Source organism: Somniosus microcephalus, chromosome 4, assembly GCF_052327205.1.
Source record: "Somniosus microcephalus isolate GS21.2 chromosome 4, FLI_Smic_1.0, whole genome shotgun sequence".
NCBI lineage: Eukaryota > Metazoa > Chordata > Chondrichthyes > Squaliformes > Somniosidae > Somniosus > Somniosus microcephalus.
Window position 1 is genome coordinate 140,817,129 of NC_140990.1, and position 23,712 is coordinate 140,840,840.

The window sequence follows — 23,712 nt, forward strand, 5'->3', positions numbered from 1 at the left end:
ACCAGTTATACAGCCTGAAATAACATCACACCATTCACAGTGGGGAGAAACCGTACACGTGTTCTGTGTGTGGATGAGGCTTCAACTGATCGTCCAACCTCAAGAGACACAAGGACACCCACACCATGGAGAAACCGTGGAAATGTGGGGACTGTGGGAAGGCATTCAATTGCCCATCTGAGCTGAAAATTCATCGACGCATTCACACTGGGGCAAGGCTGTTCACCTGTTCCGTGTGTGGGAAGGGATTCACTCGGTCATCCCACTTGCTGAAACACCAGCGAATTCACACTCGGGAGAGAGCGTTCACCTGCTCTGATGTGAGAAGGGATTTCCTTCATCATCCAGCCTGCTGATACACCAGCGAGTTCACAAGTGACTGCAGAGGTTGGATTCTGATGTTTTTGCTGCTGTTAATTACATACAGGACTGAACCATGTTCATTCTGACATTTGGGGTTTGTTTCTGCTGATGTTAAACTCCAGTCCAGTTGCAGGGTTTATTAATATTCTGGATATAGATCAAATAAATCAGTTTGATTTAAACACATTGTTGTGGATTTTTGTCATTCCCATCTGAGTGTTTAGCATCACCTGGCTGGAGCTCAGAAAGGACAATCTGGGGGGAGGATCATGTGGCAGGAACAGAACTACAGCCTGGACACAGTCCTTCAGGGCCACACTGAGAGGGCCAAATGGCTCTTTGGTCTTTCTCATCTCTTCACTGACAGCAATGTCCCCGTGCAGGTTAATCTTGAGGCCTGTAAGGTCCAGATGATTTCCACCCAAGGGTGTTTAAAGAGATCGGACGGGTGTTCTGTGAGCCCCATGCCTGTGTCTTCAGCTCAGTAGAGTCAGGGATTGATTCCTGAGATTGGAAGGTAGCTCACGTAGTTCCCATTTTCCAAATTGGGGAGAAATCAGAGCCAGGGAACTAGAGGCCCATCAGTGTGATATCGATCACAAGGAAGGTGCCTGAAGGGATCCTAAGAGATGCTGTTTTCGATCACGGGGAAAGGGAAGGAGCCATTAGAGATATTCATCATGGCTTCCAGAAAAAAAGGCCAACTTGCTTGAGTTTTGTGAAGAAGTTGCTGGGTTGGGGGATGAGGGGAATCCGGTTGACATTGTCTACCTCAGGGGAGTCAATCTCATCTTCCATGGTGGGCCGAATCCAATATCCTGGCCCTTGGCGAGGGCCACATTCAGCAAAAGTTATTAAAATAGGAATAAATGAAGATTAACTATATCGATACTTAGAATCATAGAATGGTTACAGCAGAGAATGTAGCCATTCGGCCCATCGAGCCCGTGCCGGCTCTCTGCAAGAGCACCTCAGCTAGTACCACTCCCCCACCCTTTCCCCAGAGCCCTGCTATTTTGTTCCTTCAGGTACTTATCCAATTCCCTTTTGAAAGCCACGATTGAATCTGCCTCCACCACCCTTTCAGGCAGTCCATTCCAGATCATAACCACTCAGTCCGTAAAAAGGTTTTCCTCATGTTGCCTTTGGTTCTTCTGCCAATCACCTTAAATCTGTGACCTCTGGTTCTCGACCCTTCCACCAATGGGAACACTTTAAGAACGTAAGAAATAGGAACAGGAGTCAGCCATTCGGCCCTTTGAGCCTGCTCCACCATTCAATGAAATCATGGCTGATCTTCTGCCTCAACTCCATTCACTGGCCCTATCACCATATCCCTTCATGTCCTTACTAGTCAGAAATCTATCGACTTCTGTTTTGAATATACCCAATGATTGAGTCTCCACAGCCCTCTGGGGTAGAGAATTCCAAAGATTCACCACCCTCCGTGTGAAGACATTTCTTCTCATCTCAGTGCTTAATGGCCTACCCTTTATCTTGAGGCTGTGGCCCCTGGTTCTCGACTCCCCAGCCAAGGGAAACATTCTACCAGCATTCACCCTATCAAACCCTGTAATAATTTTGTATGCTTCAATGAGATCCCCTCTCATTCTTCTGAATTTCTCTCTATCTACACTGTCTGGACCCCTCATGATTCTGAACATGTCTGTCAAATCTCCTCTCAAACTTCTCTGCTCTAAGGAGAACAATCCCAGCTTAGAATCATAGAAATTTACAGCACAGGAGGAGGCCATTTGGCCCATCTTGTCCATGCCAGCCGACAAAGAGCTATCCAGCCTTATCCCACTTTCCAGCTCTTGGTCCGTAGCTTTGTAGGTTACGGCACTTCAAGTGCATATCCAAGTACTTTTTAAATGTGATGAGGATCTCTGCCTCTACCACCCTTTCAGGCAGTGAGCTCCAGACCCCCACCACCCTCTGGGTGAAAGACATTCTCCTCAAAACCCCTCTAAACTTCTGACCAATTACTTTAAATCTATGTCCCCTGGTTATTGACCCTTCTGCTAAGGGAAATATGCCCTTCCTATCCACTCTATCTAGGCCCCTCATAATTTTATGCACCTCAAGTAGGTCTCCCCTCAGCCTCCTCTGTTCCAAAAAAATCAATCCCCGCCTATCCAATCTTTCCTCATGGCTACAATTTCCCAGCCCAGGCAACATCCTCGTAAATCTCCTCTGCACCCCCTCTAGTGCAATCACATCCTTCCTGTAATGTGGTGACCAGAACTGCACGCAGTATTCTAGCTGTGGCCTAACTTGTGTTTTATACAGTTCATGCATAACCTCCCTGCCTATTCTATGCCTCGGCTAATAAAGACAAGTATCCCATATGCCTTCTTAACCACCTTATCTACCTGTTCTGCTACCTTCAGGGATCTGTGGACATGCACTCCAAGGTCCCTCTGATCCTCTGCACTTCTCAGTGTCCTACCATTTATTGTGTATGTCCTACCATTTATTGTGTATTCCCTTGCCTTGTTAGCCCTCTCCAAATGCATTTCCTCACACTTATCCGGATTGAATTCCATTCCACATGACCAGTCCATTGATATCTTCCTGCAGTCTAGCTTCTCCAGTCTATCCACGTAACTGAAGTCCCTCATCCCTGGAACCATTCTTGTCAATCTTTTCTGCACCCTCTGTCAGGCCTTCACATCCTTCCTAAAGTGCGGTGCCCAGAATTGGACACAATACTCCAGTTGAGGCAGAACCAATGTTTTCTAAAGGTTCATCATAACTTTCTATGCCTCTATTTATGAAGCCCAGGATCCTGTATGCTTTTTTAACCACATTCTCAACCTGCTCTGCCACCTTCAACGATTTGTGCACATAAACCCCCAGGTCTCTCTGATCCTGCACCCACTTTAGAATTGTACCTTTTAGTTTATATTTCCTCTCCTCGTTCTTCATACCAAAATGTAGAGGTGAACTAATTGCATCGTTGTCCAGCTGGGTGGGACTGCACTCACCTGGTTCCATTCTTACCTAACTAATCATAGCCAGAGAATCACCTGCAATGGCTTCTCTTCCCACTCATGTATCGTTACCTCTGGTGTCCCCCAAGGATCTATCCTTGGCTCCCTCCTAATTCTCATCTACATTTTGCCTCTTGGTGACATCATCCACAACACAGCATCAGTTTCCACGTGTAAGCTGATGACAGCCAGCTCTACCTCCCTACCTCTTCTCTCGACCCTGCCACGATCTCTAAATTGTCAGACTGCTTGTCTGACATACAGTTCTGGATGAGCAGAAATTTTCTCCAATTAAATATTGGGAAGACCGAAGCCATTGTTTTCGGTCCACATATCCACAGCATAACAAAGACCACCTATTTCCACCTCCATAACATCACCCATCTCCACCCTTGCCTTAGCTCATCCGCTGCTGAAACCCGCATCCATGCCTTTGTTACCTCTAGACTTGACTATTCGAATGCACTCCTGGCTGGCCTCCCACATTCTACCCTACGTAAACTTAAGGTGATCCAAAAATCTGCTTCCCATGTCACAAATCGGACCATGTCCTAACTTGCACCAAGTCCCGTTCGCCCATCACCCCTGTGTTCGCTGACTTACATTGGCTCCCGGTTAAGCAATGCCTCGATTTCAAAATTCTCACCCTTGTTTTCAAATCCCTCCATGGCCTCGCCCCTTCCTATCTCTGTAATCTCCTCCAGCCCCACAACCCCCCGAGATATCTGTGTTCTTCTAATTCCACCCTCTTGAGCATCCCTGAGTATAATCGCTCAACCATTGGTGGCCGTGCCTTCTGTTGCCTTGGCCCTAAGCTTCGAAAAGATCTGGCAACTCAAAACTGGGCATCCATGAGGGGCTGTGGGCCATCAGCAGCAGCAGAATTGTATTCAACCACAATCTGTAACCTCATGGCCCGGCATATCCCTCACTCTACCATTACCATCAAGCCGGGAGATCAACCCTGGTTTAACGAAGAGTGCAGGAGAGCATGCCGGGAACAGCACCAGGCATACCAAAAAATGAGGTGTCAACCTGGTGAGGCGACAACACAGGACTACTTGCATGCCAAACAATGGAAGCAACATGCGATAGACAGAGCTAAGCGATCTCACAACCATTGGATCAAATCAAAGCTCTGCAGTCCTGCCACATCCAGTCGTGAGTGGTGGTGGACAATTAAACAGTTAACAGGAGGAGGAGGCTCCAAAAATACCCCCATCTTCAATGATGGTGGAGCTCAGCACGTGAGTGCAAAAGACAAGGCTGAAGCATTTGCAACTATCTTCAGCCAGAAGTGCCGAGCGGATGATCCATCTCGGCCTCCTCCTGAGGTCCCCAGCATCACAGATGCCAGTCTTCAGCCCATTCAATTCACTCCACGTGATGTCAAGAAACGGCTGAAGACACTGGATACTGCAAAGGCTATGGGCCCTGACAACATTCCGGCAATAGTACTGAAGACTTGTGCTCCAGAACTAGCTGCGCCCCTAGCTAAGCTGTTCCAGTACAGCTACAACACTGGCATCTACCCAGCAATGTGGAAAATTGCCCAAGTATGTCCTGTCTACAAAAAGCAGGACAAATCCGACCCAGCCAATTACCGTCCCATCAGTCTACTCTCAATCATCAGCAAAGTGATGGAAGGTGTCGTCGACAGTGCTATCAAGCGGCACTTACTCAGCAATAACCTGCTAACTGATGACCAGTTTGGGTTCCGCCAGGGCCACTCAGCTCCTGACCTCATTACAGCCTTGGTCCAAACATGGACAAAAGAGCTGAACTCAAGAGGTGAGGTGAGAGTGACTGCCCTTGACATCAAGGCAGCATTTGATCGATTGTGGCATCAAGGAGCCCTAGCAAAACTGAAGTCAATGGGAATCAAGGGGAAAACTCTCCATTGGTTGGAATCATACCTAGCACAAAGGAAGTTGGCTGTGGTTGTTGGAGGTGATTCATCTCAATCACATGACATCACTGCAGGAGTTCCTCAGGGCAGTGTCCTAGGCCCAACCATCTTCAGCTGTTTCATCAATGAACTTCCCTCCATCATAAGGTCAGAAGTGGGGATGTTCGCTGATGATTGCACACTGTTCAGCACCATTCGAGACTCGTCAGATACTGACGCAGTCCGTGTCCATATGCAGCAAGACCTGGACAACATTCAGACTTGGGCTGACAAGTGGCAAGTAACATTCGCACCACACAAGTGCCAGGCAATGACCATCTCCAATAAGTGAGACTCTAACCATCTCCCCTTGACATTCAATGGCATTACCATCGCTGAATCCCCCACTATCAACATTCTGGGGGTTACCATTGCTCAGAAACTGAACTGGACCAGCCATATAAATACTATGGCTACAAGAGCAGGCCAGAGGCTGGGAATTCTGCGGCGAGTGTCTCACCTCCTGACTCCCCAAAGCCTTTCCACCATCTACAAGGCACAAGTCAGGAGTGTGATGGAATACTCTCCACTTGCCTGGATGAGTGCAGCTCCAACAACACTCAAGAAGCTCAACACCATTCAGGATAAAGCAGCCCGCTTGATTGGCACTCCATCCACCACATTCAACATTCACTCCCTCCACCACCGGCGCACTGTGGCTGCAGTGTGTACCATCTACAAGATGCACTGCAGCAACTCGCCAAAGCTCCTTCAACAGCACCTTCCAAACCCGCGACCTCTACCACTTGGATGGACAAGGGCAGCAGATGCATGGGAACATCACGACCTACAAGTTCCCCTCCAAGCCACACACCATCCTGACTTGGACCTGTATCACCGTTCCTTCACTGTCGCTGGGCCAAAATCCTGGAACTCCCTTCCTAACAGCATTGTGGGTGTACCTACACTATATGGACTGCAGCGGTTCAAGAAGGTGGCTCACCACCATCTTCTCAAGGGCAATTAAGGATGGGCACTAAATGCAGGCCTAGCCAGCCAGCGACGCCCACATCCCATCAATGAATTTTTAAAAAGCTCTGGAATTCCCTGCCTAAACCTCTCCACCTCGCTACCTCTCCTTTAAGATGCACCTTAAAACTTACCTCTTCAAACAACCTATTGGTCATCTGCCCTAATTTCTCTTTATGTGGCTCGGTTTCAATTTTGTTGTCTTATAGTTCTCCTGTGGGGACATTTTACTCTATTAAAGGTGCGATATAAATACAAGTTGTTGTTGCAAACAGCCAGATTCGGTTCCTTCTGGAGAGAAGGGGAGAAACAAAATCACCAGATGGTGTCATGAATGTTGTTTTTAGACAGTAAGGATGGAGGGAGAGTTTGTAAAATTGAGAATTTACATTTCAGGAGTGACAGGAGTGAAAAATAATCTGTAGAAACTAGATTTGTCTGTTCCGAATTTCTATCCTGTTGTAAACACCATTTGCAGGGTATTAGAAGGGGAGGATCTGCAGATGCAAACTCAAACCAAGCATCGCTTCAGGATCTGACAGATTCACCAGATTCATCAGGACCTGAATATCATTGGCATTTGAATATGGAAGGAAAAAAACACCAATCACACTGGGGAGAAACAGCACATGTGTTATGTGTGTGGATCCACCTTTAACAAATCGTCTAGCCTGTGAGACTCGTGCACCCACCTGAATCAACAATGTAAATGTGGGGACAGTGGGAATGGATTCAGTTGCCCGTCTGAGGTGCAAACTCATCGAAACAGTCACACCAGTGAGAGGCTGTTCACCAGGTGAGTGTGGAAAGAGATTGCCACACTAACGTGTTCGTAATGGGGACAATGCATTCACTGCTCTATATGTGGAAAGGGATTCAATCAATCATCCCAGTTACTGAGACACCAGCACAGTCACACCGGAGAGAGACTGTTTAGATACTTCACGTATGGAAGGGATTGACTCCGTTGTCTCAACTGTTGACACTCCTGAGTATCCACATTGAGAACAGTTGCTGCAAATACTCTGACTGTGAGAAAAGCTTTCAAAGTGCAAAGCAGCTGATGCACGATCAGCGCATTGATACTGGAGAGAGGTTGTTTCAATATCCTGTGAGTGGGAAGGAATTCACCCCATCTGCTGAGACTCCAGTGAGATCACATGTGACTGCAGGGGTTTGGATTCTGTTATTAATCACATCCAGGACTGAACCATGGCAGAACGCCCGGAATTATTGATGAATTTTCTCTCAATGTGATCACAGAAACTGATTCACCATTCACTAATGGGGCGTTCAATGGCGGTGCTGCTCCCCAGCATGCACCGCGGGGAGAATGTGCCCTATTCACACTGGAGGAGTCCAGTGCGCAGACGCAGTGCTCGCTTGCATTTGGAGCATGAGCAATGTCTCTGTGATCAGAGCCAGTCGAGTGGTGGAAACGGACAGAGCGTGGAGATCTGGGTTTTGTGCCGCTTACAAATCAGCGAGGCGCAGGGAGGTAACGCACTCGGTGGGTAGGTTTCATAAACATCTAGTGTAGGCCGCAAGCCCTGAATGAGAACCTACAGGTTCCGTGTTTCCAGCTCCGAGGCTTTTTCTCGGTAAAAGGCCCAGGTTAACGGTGGCCATATTTATAAAGGAAAGTTGAAGATTTGTGTGTCACAATTTTGCTTCAGCGAGCGGTAGAGCGCGTGCGCGGCCATCTTTGTAAAGTAACCTTTCGTGGGCGAGGCTTCAGGGTCGCACTGAGTGCAGAACTGAACCCAGCCAGAGTCAGCACCTTCAGGGGAGGAGAGAGAGCGGAACCAGTGAGTGTAGAACTGAACCCAGCCAGAGTCAGCACCTTCAGGGGAGGAGAGGGAGGGTAACCAGTGAGTGTAGAACTGAACCCAGCCAGAGTCAGCACCTTCAGGGGAGGAATCATAACGACACAGAAGGAGGCCATTTGGGCCATCGAGCCCGTGCCGGCTCTCTGTACAGCAATTCAGTCAGTCACATTCCCCCGCTCTATCCCCGTAGCCCTGCAAGTTTATTTCCCTCAAGTGCCTATCCAGTCTCCCCTTGAAAACATTGAGTGTCTCCGTTTCCACCACTTCCATCGGCAGCGAATTCCAGGTCATCACCACTCGCTGTGTAAAAAAGTTTTTCCTCACGTCCCCCCTGAATCTCTTGCCCAAAACCTTAAATCTGTGTCCCCTAGTCCTTGTACCATCATCTAGTAGGAACAGCCTTTCCCCGTCCAGCCTATCCAAACCCGTCATAATCTTGTACACCTCTATCAAATCACCCCTCAATTTCCTTTGCTCTAATGAAAACAAATCCAGCTTCTCCAACCTATCTTTGTAGCTAAGATCCCCCTTCCCCAGAGCCATTCTGGTAAATCTCCTCTGCACCCTCTCAAGGGCCTTCACATCCTTCCTAAAGTGTGGTGAGCAGAACTGGACACAATACTCCAGTTGTGGCCTAACCAGTGCTTTATACAGATAAAGATTCCGTATAACTTCTCTACTTTTGTACTCAATACCTCTATTTATGAAACCCAAGATCCCATATGCTTTGTTAAGCAGTCTCTCAATATGTCCTGCCACCTTCAGGGATCTATGCACATTAACTCCCAGGCCCCTCTGTCCCTGCACACTCTTTAAAACTGTGCCATTAAGTGTATATTGTCTCTTCCTGTTCCTTCCACCAAAATGCATCACCTCACACTTCTCTGTATTAAATTCCATCTGCCACTTGTCTGCCCATTCTGCTAGCCTTTCTATGTCCTGTTGCAGTCGATTGGCATCATCCTCACTGTTCGCCACACCCCCAAGTTTGGTGTCATTGGCAAATTTAGAAATTCTACTCTGTATTCCAATATCCAGGTCATTTATATATATCAAAAAAAGCAGTGGCTCCAGCACAGACCCTTGGGGAACACCACTGTCGACCATCCTCCAGTCTGAAGAACAGCCATTTACCACAACTCGCCGTTTTCTGCCCTTAAGCCAATTCCTTATCCAAGCTACCACTGACCCACCTATTCCATGCGCCTCAATTTTTTTAACCGGAGGGAGGGAGGGGAACCAGTGAGTGTAGAACTGAAACCTGCCAGAGTTGGGGGAGAAAACTGGGAGCAGAAGACAAACTGTCTTCAGATGTGCGATAGTTTTGGATTTAGCACAGGGAAGAGGTACAATGTGTGGGAAGGGGATTTACAGCTTTGAGGGAACAAGAGAGGAAAGAATGTTCCATACAAACTAGAATTGACTGTGCTGAATTTCTATCCAGTACTTACAGTGATGACTTTTGTAAACTCCTTTTACAGGGTGTTAGAAGGGGAGGATTTGAAGATGGGAAACTCAAACCAAACATCACATCAAGATCTGACAGAGTCACTCGATTCATCAGGACCTGAACATCATCGGCCTTTGAATGTGGAAAGAGAAATGTTTGTTCTGTCTGTGAGAAAAGATTTCAAACATCAGTGTGACTGGAAAAGCACCGAGACACACACACCCGAGTGAGAGTGTTACAGTGGACTGACAGTGGAAACAGCTTTAACCAGTTACACAGCCTGAAAAACATCACACCATTCACAGCGGGGAGAAACCATACACGTGTTCTGTGTGTGACGAGGCTTCAACTGATCATCCAACCTGGAGAGACACAAGGACACCCACACCACGGAGAAACCGTGGATATGTGGGGACTGTGGGAAGGGATTCAGTTCCCCATCTGAGCTCGAAATTCATCAACGCAGTCACACCGGGAAGAGACCCTTCAGTTGCCCTCACTGTAGGATGAGGTTCACGTGTTCATCCCACCTCACTAAACACCAGCGAGTTCACACTGGGGAGAGGACGTTTACCTGCTCAGAGTGTTGGAAGGAATTCACTTGTTCATCCAACCTTCTAACTCACCAGTGAGTGCACACCGGGGAGAGACCAATCAACTGCACCGAGTGTGGGAAGCGATTCACTCTGTCATCCAGCCTGCTGACACACCAGCGTATTCACACTGGGGAGAGGCCGTTCACCTGCTCCGTGTGTGGGAAGGGATTCAATAATTCATCCCACCATCTGAGACACCAGCGAGTTCACACCGGGGAGAGGCCGTTCATCTGCTCCGAGTGTGGGAAGGGATTCACTCAGTCATCCAGCCACCTGGCACACCAACGGACTCACACTGGGGAGAGGCCATTCACCTGCTCCATGTGTGAGAAGAGATTCATTGATTCATCCAGCCTGCTGAAACACCAGCGAGTTCACACTGGGGAGAGGGCGTCACCTGCCCTGAGTGTGGGAAGGGATTCACTTTTTCATCTAACCTTCTAACTCACCAGCGCGTTCACACTAGGGAGAGGCCGTTTACCTGCCCTGAGTGTGGGAAGGGATTCACTCTTTCATCCAGCCTGCTGAAACACCAGAGAGTCCACACTGGAGAGAGGCAGTTCACCTGCTCCGTGTGTGGAAATGGATTCACTCGGTCATCCCACCTGCTGACACACCAGCGAGTTCACACTGGGGAGAGGCAGTTCACCTGCTCTCAGTGTGGAAAGGGATTCACGACTTCATCCAGTCTGCTGAGACACCAGCAAGTTCACAAGTGACTGCAGGGGTTGGATTCTGCTGTTATTGCTGCTGTTAATCACATCCTGACTGAATCGTCCTAAATCTGACAGTTGGGGTTTATTTCTGCTGTTGTTAATAACTCCTATAACTGGGCTGGAGTTTAATATTTTCATATTTCAAATAACACAGTGTGTCGATATTTGATGTCTCCAAAATAAGAGGAGACTAATTGATGTCCTGTTACTGACTGCTCCATTTTTGGGCCTTTTCTCCTTTCTAACTAGAGATTATTTCAGTTCTCATACCTTCGGTTACTCTCATGGACAAGTCCCAGCTCCCCATAACTTCCAGAGTGCCTCTCCTAGCCTTGGTATCCGAGGAAGGTCTCGGTAACATGCCCTGGATCACTAAACACAAAACCCAGTCTGTTAATCACTTTCAGCTACTGGACTTAGCGTGTGTCCCACAGCATCTCCCTCACCTTCAATGTGTGAATAGAGCATCACGCCTGCAAACCTGCTTTCAATTTAAATTTGAATCCACTCAGCAAGTGTATTTAAAAGAATACATACAAATAAACAGATCACATCAAATAATTGGCAAAGGTTTAGAGTCAACAAGATGAACAAGTGAGCACATCACGGGCCAATACCCCAGCTCTATAGTCACAGGAGAAAGTCTGTTATCGAACTCCTCGAGTGGACAGAGTCGAGAAAGATCCCAACTCTAAGAACATCTAGAATCTGTTGTAAATATCTTTCAAATCCTGACTGGTCCAATCTGTCGGTTTCCTTTCAATTGAAGTGAATGGAAGATGAGAGGGGTGTTGGCATATGGACCTCGGTTAATTCAGCTTCTGAAAGGTGTGCATGTTTAGTTCATTCGATATCAGGGATAATGTGGTTGGTATCATTAGAGAGAGAGAGAGATTTCACTGAGCAACAGCTGGTGTTTGCAACCAACTGGCCTTGGATATTTACATCATAGAATGTTTCGATCAGAAATATGATGTTGGGATAAGAAAAGTCTGGAGACTAGTGGTTTGTGCTGCCCCAGGAAGGCCGCAGTGTTTTTACTGCTTCTAACGTTGTTGATGTGTGTTGAAGAAAATGCAGACTTGTGTCTCTGGACTGTGCAGTAGCCAGAGACGACCATATTAGGCAATGCCAGCTCCAGTTTGATAAGAGGTTGATGGCAGAGCAAGAGATCCAGCAGTTTTAAGAATTTATTTCCTGTTATCTGCAGACATCGAATGTCGCAGCGTGCTGACAAAATTGGACTTAAGACTTTAACCCATTGGGTTAAATTATTGGGATCGATTGTTATAGAATTGAATTGTTATAGAATGGAAAAGTAGTGAAGTTATGCTAAACTTGTATCGAACCTTGGTTAGACCACACTTGGAGTACTGCGTACAATTCTGGTCACCATATTATAAAAAGGATATAGAGGCACTGGAGAGGGTGCAGAGAAGATTTACAAGGATGATACCAGAAATGAGAGGGTATACCTGTCAGGAAAGGATGGACAGGCTGGGTCTCTTTTCTCTTGATAAAAGCAGGCTGAGTGGTGACCTAATAGAGATCTTTAAAATTATGAAAGGTTTTGATAGAGTAGATACAGAGAGAGTGTTTCCACTTGTGGGGAAGAGCATAACTAGAGGATATCAATATAAGATAGTCACCAAGAAATCAAATAGGGAATTCAGGAAAAACTTCTTTACCCAGAGAGTGGTGAGAATGTGGAACTCGCTACCACAGGGAGTGGTTGAAGTGAATAGTATAGATGCATTTAAGGGGAGGCTAGACAAGCATATGAGGGAGAAGGGAATAGAGGCTTATGCTGATAGAGTTAGATGAGGAAAGACGGGAGGAGGCTCGAGTGGAGCATAAACGCCGGCATGGACTGGTTGGGCCGAATGGTGTGTTTCTCTGCCGTATATCCTGTGTAATCCTATTTTCCAAGACACATTGCTTGAAGGAGAAGGTAAATGAATCTAATCCAAACGCAATTGTTACTTTTGTCTTCTTTGTAAAATCACATAGTCTGGGCATAATTTGTTTGTGAAATTAAAATTGATTATATGGACTAGAAGTAATTGAATCAGGAAATGTATTTTATAACGATGTGCATTTTGAAATTGTACTCGGAACATCTCATTAAAGATCACCCATTGTTCCATTTCAGTTTTTATGTCAGTCTTTGGTTCCATTTTACCCTGGCTAGATCCTTTCACATCCCATTGAAGTTAGCCCTATTCCAGTTTAGATGTTCCTCTCTAGATTGTTCCTTGCTCCTCTCCATTGCTAATCTAAATCTTATGATACGATGATCACTCGTACCCAAGTGTTCTCTCACAGACACTTGGTCGACCTGGCCCACCTCATTCCCCAGCAGCAGATCCAGCAATGCCTACTTCCTAGTTGGGCCAAGAACATACTGTTCAAGGAAATTCTCCTGAACACATTTCAGAAATTCCTCCCCCTCCTTTGCCTTTACCCTGGCATTATCCCAATTGATATTTGGGTAATTAAAGTCCCCCAATATCACCACTCTTTAGCTCTTGCATCTCTCTGTGATTTCCCTGAAGATTTACTCTCTACCTCCCTCTCACTATTTGGAGGCCTATAGAATACCCCCAATAGTGTGATCATACCCTTTTTGATCCTCAACTCTAACCAAATGGATTCTGTCCTTGTCCCCTCAAGAACATCCTCCCTTTCCAACACTACAATGTCTTCCTTAATTAGCACTACCACCCCACCTCCCTTTTTTCCTTCTCTATCCTTTCTGAACACCTTGTACCCTTGAATATTAAGTGCCCAGTCCTCACCGTTTTTAAGCCATGTTTCCGTTATTGCCACAACATCATATTGCTGCATGGCTAATTGTGCTTGTAGCTCACCAACCTTATTCACCACACTTTGTACGTTTACGTACATGCATTCTAAACACATTTTTGAATTTTTCAGTCTTTCTTAGTCTGCTCCTATCTAATATGGTACTACTTCCGCCTCTAGTACACAGAGTGTGTTTTTGCTGATCTTAATAACCCCTATACCTGGGCTGGAGATTAATATTCTGTATCAATATTGAATAAAGCAGCTTTGTTTCAAACACAGTGTATTGAATATTTGATTTCTCCATGATAAGAAGAGACTAATTGATGTTCTGTTACCGACTGTTCCATTTTTGTGCTTTTCTTACTCTTGATTATGTCACTTCTCACCTAGTTCACCTTTTGCCACATCTAACCCCAAGATGGTTCCGGTTGACTACATGGCTTGTGGGTGTCATAGACTAAATTACAGTTTCTCACTTTACACTCATCTGAAATTCCTTTCAACCAACCCTTGAAAGAACTCTCTTGCTTCAGATTTGAAATCAGTTATTGTGTGCATGGTTTAACACTTCTTGGATGTGGTTAGTCCAACTCCTCCACAGGTACTGCATGTGACAGCCTTTGGAATGTTCTGATCTTTGTCATTGTCTTTGCTGATTGTGATGGTGTCCTTGATTTTATCTCCTGGAGCTAACATACCGTGCACTATTTCCTGCATCGAGATCATTGTTTCAAATACTGAGCTTGAGCACAGAGCTTGGAGACAGAGCCGGGAGATTCGCAAATGCAGTGATTCACAAGCAGAGTGGGCGCAGGAATTGATGGAGAGGAAGAAGGCGGTGGAGACGTCTGAGTGAAAAGGAGGAGTGGAGCCACAGAACCCAAGTTAATAGGCACGAGAGCGGAGCTGTGGGACAGCGAGAGGAGCGACCACAGATAAAGACAGGCCCAAGAGCCCGGAGGGAGCGCCAGTGTCAGGGAGCGAGGGAAGTGACCTCAGCACAAGGGAAGGAGCAGATTGGGGAGGGATTGTTTTTAAGTCTCGAGTTTATTTCTGTTAAGTTACTTAAAAAAAGAAGTTAGTTAATAGTCGAATAATTAAAGGCACAGCAGGGCAACTGGGCCCAGAGGATGCACATCCTGTGCCTTTCCACCATCTACAAGGCACAAGTCAGGACTGTGATGGAATACTCTCCACTTGCCTGGATGAGTGCAGCTCCAACAACACCGAAGAAGCTCGACACCATCCAGGACAGAGCAGCCTGCTTGATTGGCACCCCATCCACCACCTTAAACATTCACTCCCTCCACCACCGGCGTACCGTGGCTGCAGTGTGTACCATCTACAAGATGCACTGCAGCAACTCACCAAGGCTTCTTCGGCAGCACCTCCCAAACCCGCGACCTCTTCCACCTAGAAGGACAAGGGCAGCAGGCGCATGGGAACACCACCATCTCCAAGTTCCCCTCCAAGTAACATACCATCCTGACTTAGAAGTATTTTGCTGATCCTTCATCGTCACTGGGTCAAAATCCTGGAACTCCCTCCCTAACAGCACTGTGGGAGTACTATCACTAGACGGACTGCAGCGGTTCAGGAAGGTGGCTCACCACCACCTTCTCAAGGGCAATTAGGGATGGGCAATAAATGCTGGCCTTGCCAGCGATGCCCACATCCCATGAACGAATAAAAAAAAGTAGTGTGAACTCCAGAACGCTTCCCGTGTCCTGGACAACGATGTGTGCAGGAGGTGTCGTCAGCTGGAGGAGCTCGAGCTCCGGGTTTCGGAGCTTCAGCAGCAGCTGGTGTCACTGCGGTGCATCCGCGAGGCTGAGACCTACGTGGATAGCACATTTCAGGAGGTGGTCACCCCGCAGCTAATGAGTGCGCAGGCAGAGAGGGAATGGGTGACTGCCAGACAGAAGAGGAGGACCAGGCAGGTAGTGCAGGAGTCCCCAGAGTGCATCTCCTTCTACAACCAGTATTCTGTGCTGAGTACTGGTGAGGGTGATGGTTCCACTGGGGAGTACAGCCAGAGCCAAGACCATGGCACCATGCATGGCTCAGCTGTACAGGGGTGGAGGAGGAAGACAGGGAAAGCAATAGTGGTAGGGGATTCAATAGTTAGGGGAGCAGACAGGCGTTTCTGCAGCTGCAGACCTGACTCCAGGATGGTATGTTGCCTCCCTGGTGCCAGGGTTAAGGATGTCACTGAGCGGCTGCAGGACACTCTGAGGGTGAATAGGAAGAGGTTGTTGTCCATATTGGTGCCAACAACGTAGGTAGAAAGAGGGATGAGATCCTGCAGACAGATTTTAGGGAGCTCAAAGAGATTAAAAAGCAGGACCTCAAAGGTAGTAATCTCTGGATTACTCCCGGTGCCACGAGCGAGTGAATATAGAAATAGGAGGATGGAGCAGATGAACGTGTGGCTGGAGAGATGGTGCAGGAGGGAGGGCTTCAGATTCCTGGGGAATTGGGGCCGGTTCTGGGGGAGGTGGGACCTGTACAGGCCGGACGGGTTGCACCTCAACAGAGCCGGTACCAATATCCTCATGAGGAGGTATGCTAGTGCTGTTGGGGAGGGTTTAAACTAAGTTGGCAGGGGGATGGGCACCAGGTTGTAACATTAGAAAGGAGAAATAAAGTGCTCAAAGGATTGGGAGAGGCAGAGAGCACTAAAGTGCGAAATAGTAATGTATTAGGTGGGGTCAAACTAAGAGAGAATACAGGCTGGTCTAAGATGGGTTTACAGTGTATGTATGTGAACGCATGAAGCGTAGTAAACAAGGTAAGTGAGCTGTCGGCACAAATAGCCACATGGGAATATAATGTTGTGGCAATAACTGAAACCTGGCTCAAAAAAGGGCAGGATTGGGTATTAAATATTCCTGGTTATAAAGTGTTCAGGAAAGATAGAGAAGGAAAGATAGGAGGGGGTGTGGCAGTATTGGTCAAGGAGAATGTTACAGTGCTGGAGAGGGAGGATGTCCTGGTGGGGTCAAGGACAGAATTTATATGGCTAGAGCTAAGAAATAATAGAGGTGCCATTACATTACTAGGTGTATTCTATAGACCACCAAATAGTGGGAAAGATATGGAGGAGCAAATTTGCAGGGAAATTACACAGGTGCTAGAACTATAGAGTACTAATAATGGGGGACTTCAACTATCCCAATATAGACTGGGACCATGATAGTGTTAAGGGCATCTTATGTTCATTAATAAATAGACATTCTTATTGTGAACACAGCTAGCTTTTGCTGGACACTTTATTGAGCACATGTGGACTAGGTACAGTATCTGTAGAGGCATCCATCTTGACTGCTGCCTTGTGGGTAGCCTAGTGCCTCATGGGTAATGTAGTCTTAATATACATGCAGCTGGGTAGTGTAGTCTTATATACATACAGCTATATACAGCTCTACGGCTCCACCTAGTGTCCACTATAGAATGACATGTTATTGATCATTGCATCCCCCTTTCTTTGAGGTTTAACAAAGTCAATATCAATCAACTTTCAAGAAAACAATAAAGATAATAGCAGCAACAGTTTTGTTAGTGCTCTATAAACATAAACATTTTCAAAACAGTCAACACATTTTCAAAGCTTGACATTGTACTCAAAGATTAAGTCAATCAGGCTTTTTTACTTCACGTGTGGATCTTCTCAACACGGGTAAGTCTGATGTGTCTTCATGAGATTGTTCTGGCGGTGAATGACAAGATGCAGTTGTGGCATTGTCATCAATCTTGTCTTGAATAGTCTCTTGTGTTTTTAGGAGGGAACGGTGGTTCCTCCTGAAAATCTGTCCTTCCTCAGTTCTAACAGTGTATGACCTTGGTCCTACTTCCTCAAGAACTGTAGCTTTCCTGTTCCATGCATCTGGATCCTCAATCCTGACAACATCATCCCTTGTCAATGGTATTAGAGTTTTGGATGACTTGTCATAGTATGATTTCTGTTTCAGCTTTAACTGTTGAAGTCTCTGTCTCAGTTCCTCACTTTGCTGCTCTTTTGCACAGCAGGGTAGCGTGGTGCACAACTTGCGACCCATTAGTAGTTCAGCAGGTGAAGAACCACAGTCTAAAGGTGAGGCTCGGTAGCTCAGCAGGGCGAGATAAGGATCAGACTTGCTTTCTGTCGCTTTCTTCAGTAGCTGCTTGAGAACTTGAACACCTTTCTCTGCCTTACCATTTGACTGAGCATACAAAGGACTGGATGTGATGTGCTGAAAGTCATAATGTGCTGCAAACTGTTGCCACACCTTACAGTTGAAGCACGGACCATTGTCGCTAATGGCAATCCTGGGAATTCCATGTCTGGCGAAGATGGATTTCACATGCATTATGACACTACTTGCTGTGGTGCTTGAGAGCAGCGCCATCTCAGGACAGTTAGAATAGTAGTCAATCACTATTAGATAGTCTTTACCATTTAAATGAAAAAGGTCCATACCAACCTTTTGCCATGGTGCTGTTGGTATGTCAGCTACTATCATTGGTTCCTTTGCTTGTTTGTTTTGGTGTTTCTGACATGTCTCACATTTGCCTATCATGTTCTCAATGTCCTTATTTATGCCAGGCCAATAAACAGTGTCTCTTGCCCTCCTTTTGCATTTTTCAATTCCGAGGTGTCCCTCATGAATCCTTTTGAGCATGTCTTGACGTAAAGCCTGTGGAATGACTATTCTGTTCTGTTTTAGTAATAGTCCACTTGCGACACTCAATTCTGACCTTATGTGAAAATATTTTGGACAGGAACCTTTTGGCCAACCATGATGAATGTTCTCTATTACTGTTTGTAATATTGTATCTTTTACTGTTTCTTCTGCTATTTGCTTTGATTTTGTGTCTGACACGGGTAGCGCAGCAGTGACCATACTCACATGAACATCCACGTCTTCTTCAGTAGAGCTCACATGACTCATTGTGGGTGCTCGGGATAGTGCATCTGCTAACACTATGTATTTGCCTGGTGTGTAGATCAGTTCAAAGTCATATTTTTGCAGCTTCATCATGAGTCGTTGAATCCTTGGAGACATCTCATTCAGGTTTTTTTTAATGATGGCAACCAGAGGGCTGTGGTCTCTCTCAACTGTGAAGGTGGGAAGTCCATATATGTAGCCATGAAACTTTTCTAGTCCAACTACCAAGCCTAGACATTCCTTTTCAATCTGGGCGTATCAACACTCAGTATCAGTCATAGACCTGGAGGCATAGGCAACAGGCTTCCAATCTTCACCCTCTGCTTGTAGCAAGACCGCACCTAGGCCATCTTTTGATTCATCCGTTGACACTTTGATTCTTTTTGTTGGGTCAAAGAAGGTGAGTACAGGTGTGGTTGTCAGCACTGTTTTGAGGTTTATCCACTCTTGTTTATGTTTTTCTGTCCATGCGAACCCATTTGTTTTATGTAGCAGGTCTCGCAGACAGGCTGTCTTGGCTGACAAGTTAGGAATGAACTTTCCAATGAAGTTTATCATCCCCATGATGCGTAGCACTCCTTTTTTGTCAGTGGGTTGGGGCATGTTGAGTATGGCGTTTACTTTTTCCATATCTGGCTCTATTCCTTTACCAGATAGATTATCTCCTAGGAAAGTGACTTCCTGGATGCCAAACTGACACTTGGCTTTGTTGAGCTTCAGTCCATTCTGGCGTATGCTCTGTAGCACTTTAGTCAGTCTCTCATTGTGTACTTTCAGTGTGGAGCCCCAGATGATGATGTCATCAACATAGACCCGAACTCCTTCCAGACCTTCAATTATGTGTTCCATCGCTCTATGAAAGATTTCAGATGCAGATATTATCCCGAAAGGCATTCTGACGAAACAATACCTGCCAAATGGTGTGTTGAAGGTACAGTATTTGGTGCTCTCTTCATCCAGTTTTAGTTGCCAAAATCCTTGTGAGGCATCGAGCTTTGTAAAGTATCTGGCACCTGACATTTCACTGGTGATTTCTTCTCGCTTGGGAATCTGGTAGTGTTCACGTTTTATGTTTGCATTTAAGTCCTTTGGATCCATGCATATTCTTAGATCATTGTTCTTTTTCTTTACACATACCATGGAGTTAACCCAGCCTGTTGGCTCTTCGACTTTCCTGATGACTCCTAGTGTGGCCATTCTGTCCAGTTCATTCTTGAGCCGGTCACGCAGGGGTGCTGGAACTCTTTGTGGAGCATGTACCACTGGCTGAGCATCCTCCTTTAGCTGGATCTTGTAAGTGAATGGTAGAACTTCAAATCCTTTGAACACATCCTGGAAATTATTCACTACAGAATCCACCGAGTCACCTGGTCTGCTTATGGCAAAGTTTATACGGTAGACTCTCTTGACCAGTTCTAAGTCCTCACAAGCTTTGTCACCCAGTAGTGAATCAAGTCTTTCAGACACAAGAGAAAATATGAGATGATGCACTTTGTCTTTGACTGTCACTTTAAGTCTGCATACACCTAAGCTATTTATTTTCTGTCCATTATAGTCCTTCAGTAGTACTGACTTTTTCTGTATTTTGGGCTTTTCTTTCATATTGTTAATGTCACTCATACTGATTAAGTTTGCTTTTGCCCCAGTGTCTAGTTTCAAGGTAACTAATGCTCCATTTACCCGCAGTGGGATCATCCATTTGTCCTCTTTTACTGCATTAACTTTATGTTCAGCATTGTCCATTTCTGAGTGCTGCACATTTTCTGTATCCTTTTTGATATTGTCACATGACCCCATTCCTACAAAAAATGTCTCACTTAAATCAGTGTCCTCAATTACATTAGCTTGTTGCCCTTTCTTAGTTTTTACTTTTGAAAAGCATTGTTTGGCAAAGTGATTCTTTCCATTACACTTTGTGCACATTTTTCCAAACGCTGGGCATTGTCTTAACTGGTGTTTGTAACCACAGCACTTACAATTAAAAATTTCATCCTCCGATTGCTTTTCATTTCTGTTCTGCCCACGTTTCTTCCCCTTGTAGGACACAGCACCGACAGCAGCATTATCACTCATTACAATCGCATCATTATTGATTTCACTGAAAGTCTTCACGTGCTTTCGAGCTAGCTCGCTGGCTTGGCACATTTTCACCGCATTTTCCAAATTTAGTTCGGTTTCTCTCAACAGACATTCCCTGACTTTTTTATCATGAATACCAAACACAATCTGGTCACGAATCATGGATGCTTTGAGCTCAGAGAAATTACATGTCTGTGCTTTCAGTTTCAGATCGGTTATAAAGCTATCAAAAGTCTCATTTTGCTGCTGTGTCTGAGAACAGAAGATGTATCTTTCTTAGGTCTCATTCTTTTTGGGAGAGCAATGTCGATCAATTTTTTTAGCACATCTTCTAATTTTTCTCTGTTCTCCTCTGGATTAAATACAAATGTATTAAATACCTCTATCGCCTGTAGGCCTGCAACCATAAGCAGCAACGCTATCTTCCTTGCGTCTGGCTTCGTACCGAATCCAATGGCTGCAATGTAGAGTTCGAATTGTTGTTTTAGAGTCTGCCAATTGTAGTCGATATTTCCTGTGAGTTTCAAACGCTCTGGTGGCTTCAAATTCTCCATGTCGCTTTTCACAATTTTCAGCAGATCTTCACCATCCTGGTACCATCTTATGTTCATTAATAAATAGACATTCTTATTATGAACACAGCTAGCTTTTGCTAGACACTTTATTGAGCACATGTGGACTAGGTACGGTATCTGTAGAGGCATCCATCTTGACTGCTGCCTTGTGGGTAGCCTAGTGCCTCATGGGTAATGTAGTCTTAATATGCATACAGCTGGGTAGTGTAGTCTTATATACATACAGCTATATACAGCTCTACACAGCTCTACGGCTCCACCTAGTGTCCACTATAGAATGACATGTTATTGATCATTACAGGGCAGAGAAAGGGAAGAATTTCTGAAGTGCGTTCAGGAGAACTTTCTTGATCAGTACGTTTCTGGCCCAACGAGGGAGGAGGCATTGCTGGATCTGGTTCTGGGGAATGAGATAGGTCACGTGCAGCAAGTGTCAGTAGGTGAACATTTAGGGAACAGTGATCATAGTATCATAAGGTTTAGATTAACTATGGAAAAGGACAGGGAGCAATCTAGAGTAAAAATGTTTAACTGGGGGAAGGCCAATTTCAGTGGGATGAGAACGGATCAGGCCCGGGTATACTGGAATCAAAGATTAGCAGGCAAAACTGTAATGGAACAATGGGCTGCCTTTAAAGAGGAAATAGTTCAGGTACAGTTGAGGTACATTCCCACTAGGGGGAAAGGAAGGGCAACTAAAGTTAGGGCTCCCTGGATGACAAAAGAGATAGAGAATATGATGAAGCAGAAAAGGAGTGCGTATGACAGATGTCAGGTTGCAAATACATCTGAGAATCAGGCTAAATATAGAAAGGTCAGAGGAGAAGTGAAAAAGTAAATAAGAGGAGCAAAGAGAGGGAATGAGAATAGAATGGCAGCAACATAAAAGGTAATCCAAAAGTCTTCTCTAGGCATATAAATAGTAAACGGGTAGTAAGAGGAGGGTTGGGGCCGATTAGGGATCATAAAGGAGACCTATGCATGGAGGCAGAGGGTATGGCTGAGGCACTAAACGAATACTTTGCATCTATCTTCACCAAGGAAGAGAATGGTGCCATAGACATAGTAAAGGAGGAGGTAGTAGAGATACTTGATAGGATAAACATTGATAAAGAGGAGGTATTAGAAAGACTGGCTGTACTTAAAGTAGATAAGTCACCAGGAGTGGACGGGATGCATCCTAGGATGCTGAGGGAACTGAGGGAGGAAATCGCGCAGGTACTGGCCATAATATTCCAGTGGTGCCAGAGGACTGGAGAATTGCAAATGTTACGCCATTGTTCAAAAAATGGTGTCAGGATAAATCCAGCAACTACTGGCCTGTCAGTTTAACCTCGGTAGTGGGGAAGCTTTTAGAAACAGTAATCAGGGACAAAATTAATAGTCACTTGGATAGGTGTGGATTAATTAAGGAAAGCCAGCACAGATTTGTTAAAGGCAAATCGTGTTTAACCAACTTGATCAAGTGTTTTGGAGAGGTAACAGAGAGGGTTAATGAGGACAATGCGGTTGATGTGGGGTACATGGATTTCCAAAAGGCTTTTGACAAAGTGCCACATAATAGGCTTGCCAGCAAAGTTGAAGCCCATGGAATAAAAGGAACAGTGGCAGCATGGATACAAAATTGGCTAAGTGAGAGGAAACAGAGAGTAGTGGTGAACGGTTGTTTTTTGGACTGGAGGAAAGTGGTGTTCTCCAGGGGTTGGTTCTAGGACCACTGCTTTTCTTGATATGTATTAATGACTTGGACTTGGGTCTACAGAGCATAATTTCAAAATTTGCAGATGACACAAAACTTGGAAGTATAGTGAACAGTGAAGAGAGTGATAGACTTCAGGAAGACATAGACAGGCTGGTGAAATGGGCGGACACATGGCAGATGAAATTTAATGCTGAAAAGTGTGAAGTGATACATTTTGGTGGAAAGAATGAGGAGAGGACATGTAAACTAAATGTTACAATCCTAAAGTGGGTGCACAAACAGAGACCTGGGGGTATGTGTGCACAAATCTTTGAAGGTGGCAGGGCAGGTTGAGAAAGCAGTTAAAAAGGCATACGGCACCCTGGACTTAATAAATAGAGGTATAGAATACAAAAGTGTGGAAATGATGATGAAACACTGGTTCGGCCCCAACTGGAGTACTGTGTCCAATTCTGGGCACCACACTTCAGGGAGGATGTGAAGGCCTTAGAGAAGGTGCAGAAAAGATTCATGAGAATGATTCCAGGAATGAGGGACTACAGTTACCTTAATAGACTGGAGAAGCTGGGGTTGTTCTCCTTGGAGCAGAGAAGATTGAGAGGAGAGTTGATAGAGGTGTTCAAAATCATGAGGGGTCTGGACAGAATAGATAGAAACTGTTCCCATTGGCGGAAGGGTTGAGAACCAGATTGTTATGTTCATAAATAAATAGACATTCTTATTATGAACAGCTAGCTTGAGCTAGTCACTTTA